At 40.3% G+C, this 6340-nt stretch overlaps 1 non-coding gene across 1 annotated transcript; it reads right to left on the bottom strand.

Moving 5' to 3' along the window:
* Window positions 1-5760: 5760 nt before the first annotated feature.
* LOC136147733 (U6 spliceosomal RNA) lies at window positions 5761-5867 on the bottom strand. The gene has a single exon (XR_010659379.1). It is a non-coding gene; the product is annotated as a U6 spliceosomal RNA (small nuclear RNA).
* Between the last annotated feature and the right edge of the window lie 473 nt (window positions 5868-6340).

The following is a 6340-nucleotide window of genomic DNA, read 5'->3' as shown; positions in this document are numbered from 1 at the left end:
CCCGCCGGAGCCTCACAACCTAACCCGCAGGCTCAGCACTGAGAGCTCTGCCATTGGTGGAGGCAGCCCTCCCGAGCCGGGGGCCGGAGCTAATCCTGCTCCGGTCCGGTTGGCTGCCGGTAATTACGGCGCGGCCTCGGGATGTGTGTCGGGAATTGTAGTCCTTACTGTTCAGACCTGCAGGGGCCGCCGGCTTCGAAGCTTCAGCTACCCTGATCGCTTCTCACCTCTGGACTTCAAGTCCCACAAGGCACGAAAGCTGCCAGACTCGGTCGCAGTTTGTAAACTAAACAGAAACAGATTGTGAGATTTTGGTCTGTGTTTATTCTTTTCCCGCCAAGTGCTTGTCTGAGCTTCCAGGCCATCCAGGATGTTACTGTCAGATGTGAGAAGGTCTTTTGCCTGAGGGTTTTTCCTCCTCTTTGAGGCTACAGGAACTGGAGAAATGTCTCTTTAGCAAAGCCCTTTTATTACCACTATTAAACTATTGTTGAATTAGTTTCTGCAGACAACTTGCACTTTCTATGTTGCACAAAAATCTTTAAGTTACTCTTGAAACTTTTGCAATATGAAAGGAAAGGAAGTTTTATCTTGGCACTTTTCTCTAGTATCTTTTACATTTGTTTTTTTTTACCATATGCGGCTTTCCCTGGTGACTCAGACGGTAGAGAATCTGCCTGCAATGCAGGAGACCAGATTCGATCCCTGGGTCCGGAAGATCCCCTGGAGAAGGGAATGGCTATCAACCCCAGTGTTCTTGCCTGGAGCATTCCATGGACAGAGCAGCCTAGTGGGCTACAGTCCATGGAGTGAAAAAGGGTCGGACACAGCTGAGCGACTAACACAGTTCCAGTTTACCATACCCAGCCTGAATATGCCTCCAGTCTTAACTTCAGTTTTCAATGAAAAACATTTATTTGACTTAATGAAATGTTTTATTTTTTCAATAGTAGGAATGATAGACAAGATTGTATATCCTAATCATAATGACATACTAATTGACCACTTTTACTCTGTATCAAATACCCTGGTAAGTTCTTTACATCACTTACATTGTTGAATTCCCAATTTATTAGCCCTGAGTTAGGTGCTATTATACCCATTTTACAGATAAGGAAACTTTACTTGCAGACAAACCTAAAAACTGTATTTTATCCATTATAAAGACAAGGCTTCTTCCTGAAGTGGCAATTTGCTATTGAAAGAGATTTCATAGAATATTGTGGGTTGTAAATTTCTTTCTCAAACACAAGGTCCAAAGACATTTGACAGAGAATGATAAGAGTATCCAAGCATAAATGCATTAAAGTTAGATTTCGAATTTAATGACAGAAAACATCTCAAGGGCTATCCACCTCTTGGCTGAAATTCAAATTAAGGGACTTTTATTATCTAGTGTCAGCCTACTTGTCCTTTTCTTACTGTAGTCTCCAAAACTGGACTCATCAGTTGAGAAACAGACAAACTGTTGGCCATTTCAGTGTTCTTTGCATATCCTATTTCTCTGCAACCCTCTTGCACTCCTTTTTTTCAAAGTCACTTTCTTGACAATGTTCATCACCAGCAACCCCTCCACCATTCAGTACATGCCCCTGTTCCTTCAGATTACTGCTTGGCAACTTTGTACTTGTTTCTGTCACACTGTATTGTGGGTTGTTTACCAGATGCATCTCACCAATTGGATTGTGAATTCCTTGAGAACAGGGATCCTCTTAGCCTGGGATGCAGTTTCAGAGTCAAGCTTGTGAATACATTATATGAATGGTGTGGACTAAAGCTGGGTAGCTGCTTTTAGCTCCAGCCAGTTGTTGCTACATCTGAATTTGGGGCTAAGTGTCAGACCTTCTGATTTTCAAGAGAAACTTAGAAGTTTAAGTGAAATTTAGAAGTTTACATGAAATTACCAGATTTGTAAACATTATTTCAAGAGCATTTTTTGCTGTTACTTTGGTTTGGTTTGGTTTATTAAACTCCAGACCAAACAAAAGCAGCTGTGAGTAATACCCCTGGCCTCTGTTAATCTCTGTTATATCAGCAGCTAGCAGAGTATGTGCTAGATAGCAACACCAGCTTGGATTTCTGGTCACTCTTCATGTTCCAAGCACTGGATGTGCTTTAAGGAGATTAATTCATTTAATCATTATAACAACTCTATGAAGTAGATATAATTATGCCTTCCATTTTGTAGATGGAGAAACTGAAGCACAAAGCAGTTAGGTTGCTTGGCCAAGGTCACACAGCTAATAAGTAGCAGACTTAAGATCTGAACTTCAGTAGTCTGACCTCAGAGCCTGCAGTCCACTATCAGTACACAGTGTCCCACTAGCAGATGATTTCTGTGTTTCCGCTGTTTAGAGAAAAACAGAAGGAAGTTGGAGAGGAGGCATGGATTCTAGCCCTGCTAGTAACCAGGCAAGTCAACTTGGCAAATCATATACTCTCAGGTCAGGTGCAAAATGAGAAGTTTGCATTATGTTAAGTTCTCGTCAAGCTCTAAAATTCCTGTCCTCGATGTGTTTATGTTTAAGGCAGACAAAATAATGGGAGATTAAGCAATTAGAGTTACACAAAGATGTATTGCTTAAAAGGAGTTTCTTTCTCCTCTCCCCAAACAGATTTTAGAAAAGATACATAGGAAATGTAAGAGGAACCATAAGGGGAAAAATGAATAAGGCTGGAAAAGAATATTGTCACCTTTAGAAAATACAAATTAACGTTAAAAAAAAAACCATGAAAGCAGAATAAAGTTTTCTCAGTTGAGGCATTTTAAAAGGTAGGAATCATGCCTTCCATTTACGTTTACATTTCACACAGAGTTTATATAATCATTAGATACATTTTAAGTCTCATTTTTCATTAATCCTTAATAAGCACTCATTTATTGAGAGCCTTCTAAAACTCATGGTCGGTCATCAGCAAAATCTGCTATATCGTTACCCTCTTCTCTGGAAAGGTCCCTTAACTTTCCTGTTCTAAAGGGAACGTGGCACTCCCCGAGGAGCCTTGTCATGGAGTAGGTATACTTGGTGTCCTTGTTCCTTCTAGATGGTCATTTCCACCTCCCCTCCCTAAAAGCCCCCAGCTTGTCATCAGGATATGCCACACCGTCTCTTACTTGTGGCTGTTCTGTACATACCTCCCAGGCTCACCCTCCTCCCCTCATTTTTTGGAGATTTTAGCTCTTGGCTCATTCTCTCCCATGGTATGCTCACCAGAATCCTTAGTCATTTTAGTATTCAGTAAATAGGCCAATACCACTCCATTTCCTACTGGGTTTGCTCTGGCTTGTGAAAATCATTCAGTCATATTCAACTCTTTGTGACTCCATGGACTATATAGTCCATGGAATTCTCTAGGCCAGAATATTGGAGTGGGTAGCCTTTCCCTACTCCAGGGGATCTTCCCAACCCAGGGATCAAAGCCAGGTCTCCCACATTGCAGGCAGATTCTTTACCAGCTGAGCCACAAGGGAAGCCCACTCTGGCATAGAGTAGACGTAAAATAATTCTGGCTTTTTCTTTGTACTTTTTCTCCTGTACCTTCTTTGGTATAACTTTTCAATCTGCCTTATTAAAATTTTAACATTGACATGATAATTTAAACACATAGAAAGGTAATTCAGAATATTATATATATAACAACAGAATGCCCTCTAAGCTTTGTCAGATCTTATCATTTTATTGCATTTGTCCACATCCCTCTTCATTCCCAATTTTCTCCTTCCCTCTCCAGAATAACCATTATTCTGACTTCAGTGTTTTGATTGCCATGCATGTGTACATTTCATTTTTTCTATATTTAGAAATGATTATGTGTACATTTCATTTTTTGTATATTATAGAAATGATTATTTAACATGTTTTAAACAATCATGTAGTAGAGTAGTGTCAGTCATTCAGTCATGTCTGATGTTTTGTGACCCGATGGACCATAACCTCCAGGCTCCTCGGTCCATGGAATTCTCCAGGCAAGAATACTGGCGTGGGTTGCCATTTCCTTCTCCAGAGGATATTCCCAACCCAGGGTTTGAACCTGGGTCTCTTGCATTGCTTTATCATCTGAGGCACAGAGAAGACCTAAACAATCATATCATATATGATACATATAATACATAAGTATTATATAATGCATATAATACTAAAACTTCCTTTATCCTCAACAATGTTTTTGAAACGTATTTATTATGATACAGGTAGCTCTAATCCAGGTAACTTTGATCTGCTCTAAGGTAGTCCCTTGAGTACACTTATTCCATTGAATAAGTATTAAAAGTTTCACTCACACACGCAAAAAATTCACTCACTTACCTATTAATGGACAGGTAGGTTGCTTTCAATTTTTTCACTACTAAAAACAGTTGCCTCTATGAATATTCTTGTATTTATCTTTTGGGGCCTTTGTGTGAGGATTTCTCTAGGTCAGTGGTCTCCAAAGTACGGTGTGTGTATTCAGGGAGTATATTCTAGGGGATAGGAAGAAAAGATTAAAGCTTCAGTGTATAAAATTTTCAATTGCATTTTTATTTGGAGTAAAGTAGATATAGGGAGGAAGCTACAAGCCCATTTTTTTTACTCTGATTTATCCTCATTATGGTTTCCCTGGTGGCTCAGGGGTAAAAACTCCACCTGCCAATGCAAGAGATGCAAGAGAAGCACGTTTGATCCTCTGGAGAAGGAAATGGCAACCCTTTCCAGTATTCTTGCCTGGAAAATTCCATGGACAGAGGAGCCTGATGCTAAAGTACAGAGGGTCGTAAAGAGTCAGACACGACTGAGCAACTGAGCAGCACACACGAACTTAATTCCAAACACTACCACGTGGTGGAGCTGAGACATCAACTGTACATCCACAAACCTCGTTCACAACTGACGGACCCAGGCCAGATGCCAGTTAGATAGAAAAACAAAGGCAGGAGGCAGTAACTAATGGCTAATAAAATCAGGGTAAACATTTTAATCATTCAAACTAAGCCTAGGTCTTTAGAGATCTACTAAATAACTAAATAATAATAATCCACTAAATTGACAACTAAATAAGACCAATTTATTATCAATTATATGAGACCATGATAAAGAAGCCGCCTGCCAGTGCAGGAGACATAAGAGATGAGGGTTCAATCCTTGGGTCAGGAAGACCCTGGAGAAGGGTATGGCAACCCATTCCAGTTTTCTTACCTGGAGAATCCCACGGACAGAGGAGCCTGGCGAGCTACAGTGCATAGGGTTGGAAAGATCAGACACAAGTAAAGCGCATTACATGCACCATGATTTCAGTTGCTTAAGAATGAAACTTTTTTAGTGTTAATCATTTTATTGTTATAATGAGACAGATGACAATTTTTCATATCACCATTGCATTCATGCTAGGGATAACAATGCTTCCTCTACTAATAATGCTATTTGATCTTTTTTTTTTTTTTTTCAGTGGGTTTTGTCATACATTGATATGAATCAGCCATAGAGTTACACGTATTCCCCATCCCGGTCCCCCATCCCACCTCCCTCTCCACCCGATTCCTCTGGGTCTTCCCAGCCCCAGCCCACCAGGCCCGAGCACTTGACTCATGCATCCCACCTGGGCTGGTGGTCTGTTTCACCACAGATAATATACATGCTGTTCTTTCGAAACATCCCACCCTCACCTTCTCCCACAGAGTTCAAAAGCCTGTTCTGTACTTCTGTGTCTCTTCTTCTGCCCTGCATATAGGGCCATCGTTACCATCTTTCTAAATTCCATATATATGTGTTAGTATACTGTAATGTAATTATGGAACGCTTCACGAATTTGCGTGTCATCCTTGCGCAGGGGCCGTGCTAATCTTCTCTGTATCGTTCCAATTTTAGTATATGTGCTGCCGAAGCGAGCACGCTACTTGATCTTTTTAAGACATGTTATTTACTAAGCTTGGAATATCTGGGAATGCTTAATGAAATAAAAAATTATAAAACATTCCAAATTGTTCTTTTACTTAAGCAAAATACCTAATTTTATTCAATTTACACACAACTTTTCACTTAGAAAGAATGAAACTATTTCACTTCTGACATTTAACAATTATTAGTATAAGATTATTAACAATTACTTTTAATAAAATCCATTCCCTTCTCCAGGGGATCTTCCCAACCCAGGGCCTGAACCCAGGTCTCCAGCATTGCAGGCAGATTCTTTACCATCTGAGCTACCAGGGAAGTCCAAGAATCCCTTCTCCGGGGGATCTTTCCAACCCAGGAATCGAGCCAGGGCCTCCTGCATTGCAGGCAGCTTCTTTACCAGTTGAGAAACCAGGGAAGCCTAATATAAAATTATTATAATTATTATTAATAAAAGAATAGATTCTGGG

This window comes from Muntiacus reevesi, chromosome 15, assembly GCF_963930625.1.
Source record: "Muntiacus reevesi chromosome 15, mMunRee1.1, whole genome shotgun sequence".
In the NCBI taxonomy this organism is placed as follows: Eukaryota; Metazoa; Chordata; class Mammalia; order Artiodactyla; family Cervidae; genus Muntiacus; species Muntiacus reevesi.
Note: the sequence above shows the minus strand (reverse complement) of the source record. Positions and strands in the feature narration are given on the sequence as shown.